We start from the raw sequence: 14,154 nt of genomic DNA, 5'->3' as shown, positions 1-14,154 counted from the left end.
GACCTCTGCATGTCTCTCCCTTCCAGCCCCTGTATGGGCACACAGCCCACTAGCAAATGATCTCTCCTAGAACACAGCGTGGGTGAACCTACTCCTCTGCTCACCAACTTCAAACGGCTCCAAATTGTTTATAGCGACACGTCTCCAACTCGCCTGCTGGTAAAAATACAGACTCCCACTCCCCACCCTCACCCTCATGAATCAGAATCTCTAAGGGAGTCTGCTGCTTCAGCAACAGGCACCCAGGTGAATTCTGACCAGAAAAGCCTTTTAGGAAAACACTCACTTTTCGAACGGTGCTCAGTTTGTTGGACAAATCCCTCCTTCCTGTTTCCGCACCAGCTCCTATTTGTGCAACGAAGGTTCCATCCAGCGTGCTGTGGCAGAACTCGCTTTGGTCTCTCCCCTTCATCTATCTGAGCTACGACTGTCAAGGCCCAACTTTGACACCTCCTCCATGAAAAGCTTCCCAATTCTCCTTCCAGGGACTGGCACTCACCCAGGGGCATGCAACCAGCCACCAGCAGTACCTGGGTCAACACAGATGCCCCATGTCAGTGACTTTTCTCCCCCAACACCTTTGGGAGCGCACCTTTGCACAGTCTAAATTTCTGCTCCTGTGATCCTAGAGACACAAACTCAGAAAGATGCTTTTGCTAAGTCCTTGTGGTTCCAGGGGTCAAATACGCAGACCCTGCACGCACACACACACCAGGTTTGAATCTTTGCATCCCTCAATAGTTTAGCTACCTGGGATCTGTGTGCCTCATTTTCCCCTCTGTCAAACCATGGCTATGAGGACTAATCTGAGTAATGCATGCTCAGTCTTGGAGACTGGAAAGTCCAAGGATAAGGTGCTGTCAGAGCCAGGACCAGGAGCAGCCCACCTGTTGCGGGGCCCAGGGAGGTCTTCTTGCTGCAGGGAGATGAGGAAGCGTGTTGTGTTGTGCCCTGTGAGCATACCAGTCCTACTCATCACTTACTTACTTCCCAAGGCCCCATCACACTGGGGGTTAAAGTTCCAACATTAGAGTTTGGGGAAGACTCAAACTTGCAGCCCGCAGGTGCTCAGTAGTGGCCAGCTGTGCTGGGCTGAGATCTTCGGGACAGTCCAGCTCTATGTCTCCCAGCTCCGTCTGCCCCTTGAGTAATCTGGGCAGCTTTTGAAAAATGCAGAAGCCTAGGTCTACTTCAGCACAACTAAAACATGATCTCAGGACCAAGTATGGAATGCAGCCAGGGTGGGACTCTCTGGCCCTTCCGGCACCGGTGCCTTCTGGGTGAGAGGTAAAGGACCGACTCAAGTGTACATACATGGTGAATGGTAGAGTAGGTCCTGCTCTGGAAGCCTTGGCTCTCCTACTGGTTCTTTATTATCTTTTTTTAAAAAGTATTTATTTGCTTGACAGGCAGAGTTATAGGCAGAAAGAGAGAGAAAGAGAGAGTGAGCGAGATCAATTATTGACTCACTTTCCAAGTTGCCACAGATGCTGGGCCTGGAACTGGCTAAAGCCAGGAACCTGGAACTCCATCTAGGTCTCCCACATGGGTGATAGGGCCCCAGGCACCTGGGCCATCCACTGCTGCTTTCCCAAGCACGCTAGTTGGGAACCGGATCAGAAGTGGAGCAGTCAGGATTCAAACCAGTGCCCATATGGGATGCTGGCACTGCAAACTACAGCTTTACTAGCTGCACCACAACACTAGCCTCCTTCCAGCCTGTTTTAGAATGCCTTCACCATGCCAGGACCCAGTTTTTGCTCCACATCATTGCAATGAGACAATCGTCAGAGCAGCAGAGTCCAGGCCTACCCGCCTCACTCAGCAGGAATGAAGGCAAAGAAAGGTATTGAGGAAAGAGGGAAGAGCCGCAGAGGGCTAGGGACTCATCCTGGGAAGGCAGGTTGAAGCAGTCCGGGTGATAATTGAACAGCACAAGATCCTAAGCACAAGGACCAGAAGGCTGGCACCCTCGTTTGTCTTGATTGGCTTTTTGTGCCCACAATATCTTGCATTGAACAGGGTATACAGTAAGTGCTCTGTAAATGCTCCTGAAATGCCCTAATGAGGCAGTAGCTCCCAGAAGACCATTCACTGATGATCAAGTGGACAAAAGCACAAGAGAGAAAGGTCCCCGGTACCTCACAGATACCAAAGCACAGAGGGGTTTCAGCTCCCTGAGGTTCTGAGGAGGATCCGTTGTGCGGGTGGGAGGTAGGGCAGGGCAGGGTGTTTTGTGCCAGATGTTTGCAGGGCATCCTGTCCTCAGTGGAGTCCAGAACACCACAGGGGATAGACAGATAAACAGAGTTGCATCCGGGGCCAAGTGGAGGGGGCCCCATAAGGGAGGAAGAAGGTGGGAAGGAGGAGGCTTGGGGCAGACCCTGCTGCCTCTTGATAGGGGGAGCAGGGAGGTGGGGTGCTGCGGGCCAGTGGCTGGGTCAGATCTCCAGCCAAAGCAAACCTGCCTCAGGGGCTGGAAAGGGGGGCCAGCTCCCTCCCTACCAGATGGAATCAAAGGCAAACAGGAACCCCACAGCGTCCAGCTGTGACCCTTGCTCCCATACTCAGCAAGGACCATTAACCCCATCCTCCCCATAGCCTTTAACATAACTTTCCCAGCCCAAAGAATTCTCTGAAAATGAATTCATGTGATATTTGTTGATCAAACAGTAGTTAACGATGTCTGCTTTCCCCCAGCTTCACCCCATCACTGTCTCCCCAGACGATTCCATGCCCTGTCCCACATCTCACCATGGCTCTCTATGAGAAACCAGGCTAGTCTTTGCTCAAGTGCAGAGCCCTTCCTGTTCCTGCACCAGGAGTCCCGAGGGATCCGGCTCCTGTCTGTGGGCACACTTGCCTTCACCCTTGGTTCTACTCCTGAATCTTGCTCCAGCTGGGGGTTCTCACACAGGTGCAACTGTGGGTGACTTCTGCTGTTCATTTGAACTGAGGAGGAAGCAGCATGGAACATGGGGATTGTCAGAGCAGGAAAGGGACCCCATAGATGTGTGTGTGTGTATTTTAATTTATCTATTTTCATTTGAGAGGCAGATTTTAAGAAAGAGATAGAGATCGTCCGACTTCTGGTTCACTCCCACAGTGGCCAGAGCTGAGCTGACCCAAAACTAGGAGCCAGGAGCTTCTTCCGGGTCTCCCACATGGGTACAAGGTCCCAAGACTTCAGTCATGTTCCACTGCTTTCCCAGGCAATAGGCAGGGAGCTGGATCAAAAATGGAGCAGTCAGGATACAAACTGGTGCCATGCAGGGTGGTGGCACCATAGGACAGAGGATTAGCCAGATGTGCTACCTCGCCGACGCCAGACCCGAGAGATTCGTCAGTCCTGCTCCCTGTCTTTCAGATGATGGTGCCAGGGCAAGGTACAGAAGCAGCTTGTCCAGGGTTATGCAGGTGATTAGTGGTCCCTGTAGCACTAACCTCAGCCAGCCTGATCTGCTGGCAAGTACCTACTGCATGAGGCCGACAGGGCAACTGCGAGAATATGGAGAACACCAGAGTCATCCACCCCAGGGACGAGCACTGGTTCAGGCCTCTGGGCCACACTGGCTCTTTTCTCTGTTCTCCCAGGGACTTGCATCTGCGTGTTTAGGTAGGCTACCAACAAGGAGCTAACCAAACCCAGGGAAAGAGAGGAGGACATGAAATATGGGAAGAAAAAGCAGCAGAAAGATTGAGGAAATTACCTCTGGGGTTCTTTTCCCACTTCTATTTTCCCAAGTTCTGTGTACTTTAATAATAAAAGTGTGATGGCCTGGTGCGGTAGCCTAGTGGCTAAATACTCACCTTGCATGTGCCAGGATGCCATATGAGCTCTGGTTTGTATCCCAGCTGCTCCACTTCCCATCTAGCTCCTTGCCTGTGGTCTGGGAAAGCAGTCAAGGACAGCCCAAAGCCTTAGGACCCTGAGCCTTCATGGAAGACCCATAAGAAGCTCCTGGCTCCTGGCTTTGGATCAGCTCAGCTTTGGCCATTGCAGCCCCTTGGGGAGTGAACTCGTGGGTGAAAGATCTTTCTGTCTCTCCTTCTCTCTGTAAATCTGACTTTCCAATAAAAATAAATAATTTTTAAAAAAAAAATACAGTAAATCTTTGGGCCCGGCGCAATAGCATAGCAGTTAAAGTCCTCACTTTGAATGTGCCAGGATTCCATATGGGTGCTGGTTCTAATTCCAGTGGCCCCGCTTTCCATCCAGCTCCCTGCCTGTGGCCTGGGAATGCAGGACAGCCCAAAGCTTTGGGACCCTGCACTCATGTGGGAAACCTGAAAGAGCTCCTGGCTCCTGGCTTCAGATTGGCTCAACTCCAGCCGTTGCGGCCACTTGGGGAGTGAACCAGTCGATGCAAGATCTTGCTCTCTGTCTCTTATTCTGCCTTTCCAATAAAAATAAATAAATCTTAAACACACACACACACAGTAAAAATCTGAGGGAAAAGTTAAAGACCTTTGACAAAGGAAGAGATTCTCAGGATCCACTTTGAGTAGACCAAAAAGAAAGACTAAAAAGAACAGAAAGAGGGGCCTATGCTGTGGCATAGAGGATTAAACTGCTGCCTCTGTCATTGACTTCCCAAATGAGCACTGGCTCAAACTCAGCTCCCTGGGAAAGCAGTGAAGGATGGCCCAAGCCTCTGGGCCCCCTGCATCACATTGGAGACCTGGCCCAGCCCTGGCATCTGTGGCCATTTGGGGAGTGACCCAGCAGATGGAAGACCTTACTCTGTCTCCACTCTTCCCCGACTCCACTCTGTAAATCTGCCTTTCAAATATAATCATTTAAAAAAAAAAAAGACAGGAAGAGAAAGTCCAACACAGCCCTTATGTCCTGTGGGGAAACAGAGTCAGGAGCCACTTGGCTGGGAGCCTGATCTTCCCTCAGTTGCAGGAGCAGAGGCCAGGGTGCAAGGAGCGTGAGAGGGCTTCTTCTTGGATGCTGCCTGGCCTCACCAGGCCTTCTAGGGCTCCTACTCACCTCACGCCACAAGAGAGCCTTCCCTCAGAAGTGGAAGATCTTCACCCACAACCTGCGGAAGCCCCTGGGAGCCTGATGGCTGTCAAGACTACAAGCTCCAAAGAAGGGAAGAGGAGCCGATACCGTAGCATAGGATGGAAAGCAGCGGGATCCCATTGGGGTACCGATGGCTGGCTCCACTCCTGATCCATCGCCCTGATAATGGACCTGGGAAAGCAGTGGAGGATGGCCCAAGCCCTTGGGACCTTACACACACATGTGGGAGATCCGGAAGAAGCTCCTGGCTTCAGATGGTCCCAGCCCTAGGCATTGTATCTATTTGGGAAGTGAACCAGCAGATGGAAAATCTTTCATTCTCTGCTTCTTCCTGTCTCTTTGTAACTCTGCTGCTGGGGTCCGTGCAGTAGATGTGGGGGACATGAGGAGGTGAAGAGTGTTCCATTGCAGGCAGGGCCGCAAGGAATTTCCCGCTGTTCACCCGGCGGATGTCTCTACAACCACCTGAATGCAGCTCCATCTTCTTTTGCATGGACACTGGACCGCCCTGCGGAAGAATTCTAATCCATCCTGACATTTGCTACTGCGAGGTTAACCTTTTGCTCAGCCTGAACTTGGAGGTCAATGTCTTGCAAATGGGGCCTTTTGTCATTCCTATTATCTTAACTGTCCCCATTGAACCTATGCTAATCAAGGGACCTGTATTTAGGCTTTCATTCTTTCCTTGACCTTTAAGTTCTCCTTTTCTTTGTGATACAAGATTGAGTTGTAGGATAAGAATCCTAGCAGGAACTTCTATTGTTTCTAAGTAAAACTAATGGCAGAATTATCCTTAGAAATATCCATTTGTTCATGACGTAAAAAGTCTGAGCCAGAATTTGACTGATTTTGTATAAATAAAGCGGACAGCTTTCCCGCATTGTCCATTATGATCATGAAGTCCTAGTGGTCCGTCTCTTTCTTTCCTCTTTGCGCCTCATCCACGCACCCTTCGCGAGTTCCGAACTCAGCTGGAGCTGGACTCCGGCAAGTGGCGCCCAACGTGAGGGCTCGACGAAGGTAAGTCTTTTCTTTCTCTTTGCGGCGTGGATAGGACTTCACCCAGGGTGCTGCAGGCCCCCTGACAGAAGGTCAGGTTAGGAGGGGTGAATAGTCAGAACTTATATTGAGAAGTTGTGTACCCTCTGTGCTGTAAAAATGGGCCAGAGCGATTCTAGTGAAAGAAGTTTATATGCTGATATTATTAAACATACCTTACATAGGAAGGGCATTAAAGTTAGCAAGAAGCAATTATTAGAATTTTTACAATTTGTACAAAAAGTTAGCCCGTGGTTCATTGAGCAGGGCACTTTAGAATTAAACACATGGGACCAGGTAGGAAATGATATGAAAAGGTGGTATCGGAGTAATGGACGAGTGGGCATGCCATCCTCGGCATATGCCATTTGGAATGTTTTACGGCAGGCACTAGATGTGGGACCTGAGCCTTATCCCGCGCCTTCAGCTCAGCAGGGAGAACATACTCCCCTTCTTGATCCTCAGAAGGGAGGCTTAGGCCTTAGCTATAGCTCAATGGAAAGTGTCTGTACTGAAGATAATGTAAAATATTGTAAAACTGATCAGGAAAGTTTAACAGATGAGGAAGAAGATTTTTTAAAACCAGAAATATTCAGATCAGGAGTTAGAGATTGTGAAAAGGGGCAAATGGCTGAGTTACATGATAAGCCTTCAAGGTATTCTGCTAAGCCTTGTGAGCCCCTTCCAGCAAGACCAGATCCAGCAAAGGTTGGCTTTAGAGGGGCAATGCAGCAGGCGCATAAGGAAGGTGATTTTTTCTGTTTTCCTGTTGTTTATGAATGGGATGAACCTGAATGGGAGCCGTTGCCTTATAAGCTTATTAAAGAACTTAAGCATGCTGTCTCTGACTACGGGCCAAACTCCCCGTACACTATGACATTGGTGGAGGGACTAGCAGCAAAGTGGATGACTCCATATGATTGGTTTCAGATTGCCAAGGCTTGCCTCACAGGAGGAAACTTCCTTTTGTGGAAAATGGAATATGAGGAATTAGCTAAGGCAGAAGTAAAGTCTCAGGGATCTGTGAGGTGTGGCAAACCTTCTTTTACCTTAGACATGCTTTTAGGACAGGGCACTCATCTTGGCGTTTCAGAACAACTTACTCTGCCTAAGGAGACCTTACAGCTTATCTCCTCCCTGGCACTAGGAGCATGGAGACGCCTGCCATCTCCAGATCAAAAGTCTTCAAATTTTGTAAATGTTAAGCAGAAGCCTGAGGAGCCTTTTGAAGAGTTTGTAGCTAGACTCACCGAGGCAGTGAGCCGGACAGTAATTAACAATACAGCTACAGATCTCATAGTTAAACAGCTAGCTTTTGAAAATGCTACTCCAACTTGCCAGACCTTAATTCAGCCAGTGAGAAGGACAGGAGATTTGTCAGACTATGTTCGAGCTTGTGCTGAAGTAACTCCATCTTACATACAAGGGTTAACTATTGCTGCAGCTCTTCAAGGTCAAACTGCCACTCAGATTTTAAAGAACATAAGAGGCAATCAAAGAAATAGAAAAAGAAACAAATGCTATTCTTGTGGTGGAGTAGGGCATTTCAGCCACAGCTGTCCTGTCAGAAAATCATCCCAAAATTTCAAACAGGATAAAACTTATATGGACACTCCTAACCCTAATTTAAATATTCCTCGCACTGTCTGTCCACGGTGTGAGAAGGGATTTCATTGGCAGAAAGCTTGTCAGTCTAAATTCCACAAGAATGGAACAGTTCTATTGCCTCAAAGTCGATCTAGATTGAGTAATCAGTCTGTACAGGGTCAGATGCAGGGAAACGGGAGGCGGACCCTGTCCTGGGCCCCCCAAGTAATGGGGTCATGTATGGATATTGTCTCTGAAAGGTACAAAACTAAAATATCGAGTGCTGCATTAAGCAATGGGTTAAAGCAAAATAGATTTAAATGTCATGCTAAATGTTTTAATGGTGGGAAGCCCAGACACCTTCCAAAATCATGCCGAGCAGCAGCATCTCTTTTAGCTCAAAAATGTGGCACTAATACTGCTAAGGACCAATGCCCTAAAATCAATTCCAAATGTCACAGAGGTGTACATTGGGCAAAAGTATGTAAATGTAAATCTAAAATTGATCATGATGGCCAGCAGCTGTGGTCAGGAAACTCCTGGCGGGGCCAGTCTCGGGCCCTAAAGAATCAGAGATTTAAAAGACAGCAATATTTTACCCAAGCTGTGCCTATAGAAGAGTAACAGTAAATTTGATATTGATTGTGGAAATGCTAATTAAAAGTTGGTATCTTCCTTGGCAATTAATTATTCTACCTACTGTTCATATCCCAACTGTATGTTTGTGACAACAAGGGCCTTTAGAGTGGCTGCATCTCCTTTCCATGTATAAAAAGGTTATTACTCCTTATTGTGCTTTGGTCTCCACCTTAATTATTAAGAGATATCATAGGAATAGGAGCCTTTTTGCAAAGATGTAAATTAAATAATTGTTCCTTATAGCTTTTAACAGCTTAGTTATCTAATATCCAAGGATGAGACCTGACAAATAGCACTCTTCACCCTTGTAAGTACAATTTGATTACATTTAGCTAAAAATCTCCTTCTTGTTAGGTCATCCAGTTATATTTCAAAAGATTTGTTCCTTAACTTTTTCCTTAACCTGCTTCTTTAGTCTTTACAGATGGGTCATCTAACAAAATAGTTTCTCTAATCAGATTTTGAAGATATCCTTACTGGCCAATGGAAAGGACCCAATTTCCTCTTAAAATTTGGAGGAGGGAGTGCTTTCATTTTTCCATAGGTCATGGACTTGCTCACGTGGATTAGCATCCTCTACGGAAGTTCCTCCTCCTGCCCAGCAACTTCAGGGTTAAACTCTCTTCTCTCCAGCAGGTACAATCTCTCCCTGACCTCCTCCCCCTCCTCTCTGTTAGGATACTCAGCCCACAGGTGCAGTTTCTCCAGCACGTTTTACTTTTTTCCCCTTTGTCAAGCCTGGTACCCCCAATCTTTTTAGCCAAGAACAGAGTGGTAGGAGATGAACTAACCTGGGTCCACACAAAAATATCTAGCATCTTGTACTGTTATAAACAATAATTTTTTCATAATTAACATCTCTCTTTTAACTCTAGTAAGTTTTTATTTGGAATTTTTGAATTTTATGAATATAACTCTTAGGGTATTGTTTAAGGCATTCCTTTAAACGTGTAACATTTACACCAAACATAAACTGGAATCAAAGCAACATCTAATCCACTGTTAAATTTTTTCCAGGTATGGGATGCACCCATGCTTTTATCTGCTAGTCTTTATATTTAGATATATCTTCTTTTAAAACTGTTTGCAACGTTTTCTAAAATGTTCATCATTGCTTTATGGAATTAAAATCTGATCTTCTGTTATAACAACAAAGTTTTAAAAGCACATATTATTATAACATCTCCTGTTAACTGTTTTTTTTTTTTAATCTAATTAACGATTAAATCTTTCTAGTTGGCTCCAGTGAACTCCAGACCTGGCTTTGTTGAAGTGTCTCAGAATATAAGATTCTATGTTGAAGTGATCTTTGTGTTTTCTGCCTTTCAGTATGTTCACTTCGCTTAAGATTGATAAAAGTTATGTACTTATTTATAGATATTTAAAGTGGTCACTTAATGCCAATAATTACATCTCATCTATATTGTGTTTTATAAAGAGATTCTATTTCAATTAGATATTATAAATCTTGACATCCTTGATATGCATTTTAAAAATTTGAAAGTTTTATTTAGTAGATACCACTGAGTAGGCATTTGGATTGTATTAAATATACTGTGAGATGCTAAGTGGAACATAATTCTGTCATATCAAAATACTATTACTACAAAAAAATTTTTTTTTACAGAAGACTAATTCAAATTTCTGCATTTCCAAAAGTTCCAGGACAGGTAATGCTTAACAACAAAAAGCCAGATACAGATAAATGTTTACAGTTTTGCAAATATGTCTAGGCTGCTGACTGTATATCTCTTGGGTTAATCTATATTGCTAAGATAACTAAAATCAGGGTCTTCGATAATGACCAATTTTTTTCTCTCAGGGCTTTAACTCAGACTGAGTTATCATTGTTGACTTCTCACTTACTAATTTTAATGGGTACTGCTATCACCAAGCTTGGTTTATAAAGGCGCCTTAATAAATTCTAAATTTATCTGACATGATTTTTCTTGCACTCTGCAACATTTTGGAGGCCTCAGTCAGAGGGTAGTAGCCATCCTGTGTTCTGGAGCCTGGCTTGGTCATCTGGGGAGGCCACCGTGATGATTTACACGGCCCCACTGCCAGTCCTGGCTTCCTGGCTCACAGGATTTGCACTGACCTCTGCCTATGTACAAGTTACTCATCACATTTGCTTGTTTTGAGTACTCATCTAGGACTCAAGAGAGCTGGATACAACACAACTTCTTGAGTCAGGGTCCATATGAGACCCTCATTAGCTATTTAAAATTGAATGAGTGTGGTGGCCACCTATGTCTGTCTTGCTGTATGTCTTGCTGTATGTCTTTCTGTCAGAATTGTTTGAAATTTTACTCTTACAGTCCTCTATTGAAAAAAAAAAAAAAAAAAGGGAGTGAATGTATGTGTGTGTGTTTTTTACTGTCTGGTCTCAACGTTCCTTGAGATCAGATGAGAAACCATCTGAATAACCATGCAAACTTATCTTACTACAAACAACAGATTATTCTAAGCAATTTATAATTTCAAAATGTCTAAGATCTTAGATCATTACTGAAACTATTTTATTGCTTTTTCCTAAATTAAGGTTGCTTTTGGCTCACATAAGTTAAGCCTCAGACTGTCATTGAAAATGTTTCAAGTCATCCATATGTTTGCGCTCAAGTTCACTTAATAACCAGGTTACTCATGGTATATTCTCACTGCCTTTTCAATGTATTATTTAAGCCAGTATCTTTATTTTAAAATTTATTTTCTAAAACTGTTTTTTAATAGTTTTCACCTGATGTTGTTACTAAGCGTGATTAGCTTTCTCTTCACTTCTCTTCTACTTCCTCTCTAAAAATTCAAAAGGCCTCTCAGAATATACAGGTATATCTCCAGAATTTATATAGATATGGCTAACTTATAAACCTGACATCCCAAAGACTGCCTCTACAGCCACTTTCCCAGAGGCCCAGAGGAAGAGTAGTGACCTAGCTACCAGGAGGAACCCTGGTGCTATCTCTCCTTCCTGCTTGCCTCTGGCCAAAACAACAGAAGAGTTTCACTAGCCTCAGTGCTACCCTTGCTGAGGTCAATGGACACTTCCACCTGGAACTGTTTTTAAAGGCCAAGTATGCAGCAGAAGATCAACACCTGCCACGAGGACACGTCACGTGTACATCTGCTGACCACCTCAACCACCGAAGACATCCCCGCGCAGGACTCAAGCTACTTCCAAAAGGACTGCTGATAAGTAACATTCCTCCCTTACAAGATGGAGCCTTAAGCTCCCTCTCGCTTTTCTGAGATGACTCTGTATACACTGTAACTTGTACAAAGTGTGTTGTCACTAATTGTCTTAATTGTTCCCTGAAACCTGGTACTTTTGGTGTCTTGAGAAGACCCTCATATGTAATGTTACCTGTAAATTTGACTGAACCATGGTATGATGATGCTGATCTTTATGCTTTGGAATTGTTTTCAACAACTTTGTCCATCCTTGTATGTTATGTTTGGGTCTCACTGCATTTGTTACCCTAATTGGACCTCTTACAGCTGGTGCAATAAGTTCATAGGAAAGTATTGATCAATTTGGAGGCCAATATTGGTGCATTAGAAGAAGCAGATATTTATATTGGCAATGAAATTAACGTTTAAAAACCAGATTTGGTACCACTTGCCATAGTATTTATAAATGGATTTGTGTCACTCCTCTCCCTTATAATGACTCACATATCTCTTGGAGTGATGTTAAAACACATCTCCAAGGTGTATGGAATGACACATCTACTAGCCTTAGCATTCAGGAATTACATGCTCAGATTTCTGCCATCTCTCACTCTCGCCTTCAGGCTCTCTCTGCTGGAAGTGTTACTAATCAATTCTTACAATCTCTTTCATCTTATATCTGATAAGACCTCCTACTCATTTTTTTTATAAATTTAGGAATAACACTAATTGTTCTCCTTTTTGTATTGTTTTTTGGCCCAGTCATCTTCCGACGTTTGAGCTCCATGATTCAAGCCACTCGCAGAGAACTCCACACCCTCCAACTTAATAATAAGAGAGGGGGAGATGCTGGGGTCCGTGCAGTAGATGTGGGGGACATGAGGAGGTGAAGAGTGTTCCATTGCAGGCAGGGCCGCAAGGAATTTCCCGCTGTTCACCCGGCGGATGTCTCTACAACCACCTGAATGCAGCTCCATCTTCTTTTGCATGGACACTGGACCGCCCTGCGGAAGAATTCTAATCCATCCTGACATTTGCTACTGCGAGGTTAACCTTTTGCTCAGCCTGAACTTGGAGGTCAATGTCTTGCAAATGGGGCCTTTTGTCATTCCTATTATCTTAACTGTCCCCATTGAACCTATGCTAATCAAGGGACCTGTATTTAGGCTTTCATTCTTTCCTTGACCTTTAAGTTCTCCTTTTCTTTGTGATACAAGAATGAGTTGTAGGATAAGAATCCTAGCAGGAACTTCTATTGTTTCTAAGTAAAACTAATGGCAGAATTATCCTTAGAAATATCCATTTGTTCATGACGTAAAAAGTCTGAGCCAGAATTTGACTGATTTTGTATAAATAAAGCGGACAGCTTTCCCGCATGGTCCATTATGATCATGAAGTCCTAGTGGTCCGTCTCTTTCTTTCCTCTTTGCGCCTCATCCACGCACCCTTCGCGAGTTCCGAACTCAGCTGGAGCTGGACTCCGGCACTCTGCCTTTCAAATAAATAAATATATCTTTTAAAAAGAAGGAAGAAGAGGAGGAAGGAGACAGAGTAGAAGGGAAGGGAAGAGAGAAGCAGAGGAGAGCTGGCCCAGGAGTGCTGGCTGCAGGGAAGGTGGCCTGCGCTAAGGCAGAGCAGTGGGGTAAGGGGATGGGAGGAGGGCCAGTGGGGTAATGGGGCCTCCCAGTTCCTCCCTCCCTCCCTCTCTCCTTCATGATCTTGAAACAACCTTCAAGTCTGGGCTGGAGGCCCCAGGAGGCCAGTCACTTAGGAAACAAAACTGTTTCTTGGAGACCTCCCCAGCCCATCTGCAGCTGAGCCACGGCCCCACCCCCTGCTTGTACACATGCACACTCTCCCATGGCCTCTCACGTACACACATCCTGGCTTCACACGTGCCACACACACACATGCCCGCACACACCTGTGTAATGAACACACACTGGATGACTGACTTGTAATCAACCGATCACACAGCTGAGCAAGTGTTGTATTCATGTATTCACACTGCCTCCTACCCATGAAATAACTAGCATGTGCTCCACACATACAGGAAAGCATTCTCTCTCTCTCTCTCTCTCTCTCTTTCTCTCTCTCTCTCTGAGATCCCCCATCCCAGATCCTCGCACACCAACCAAATACACATTCAGGGCTCACCTGTGCCACCACTGGTTGAGCCCCTTTCTGATCCGGGACTGGCTCAAGGCCCTCCCCAGCCCAGCCATCCTGGCCTTCTCATCTTTTGCCTTCAAGTTTTTTTCTCTCTCCTTTGCTCCTCTCACTCCAGGGACCACTGACTGTGTTATATATACAAAGCCAGCACAGGCACCCCAGGTCAAGGGACCAGGCACACGCTTGTGTCCTGGAATCTGAGGTTCATAGTGAGTGGAAAGATGTCAATTCTGGTAGCCCCAGCTCTCACCAGGCAGGGTTATTGTCAGTGACGTGTAGGCCGAGAAAGGGGCCCTCAGTGTCCTAGCCCCTGTCTCACTTGGCTGTATAAGCCACAGCAGTGCCCTTCGGGCCGAGCTGTAGCTCAAATACAGGGCATGGCAGGGTGCCCCAACAGGCTCTACGGGCAAGAGGAAGGGCAAAGTCTTTTCCGGTATTGAGCCTGGACTCGGGGCCCAGGGCCAGGGCCCTTGGAAGGCCTAGGCACTACTGGAAGGTGCCAGCAGTGGATGAAG

Source organism: Ochotona curzoniae, unplaced genomic scaffold (genome assembly GCF_017591425.1).
Source record: "Ochotona curzoniae isolate NIBS_2020 unplaced genomic scaffold, NIBS_Ocur_1.0 scaffold_2683, whole genome shotgun sequence".
Lineage (NCBI taxonomy): Eukaryota > Metazoa > Chordata > Mammalia > Lagomorpha > Ochotonidae > Ochotona > Ochotona curzoniae.
Note: the sequence above shows the minus strand (reverse complement) of the source record.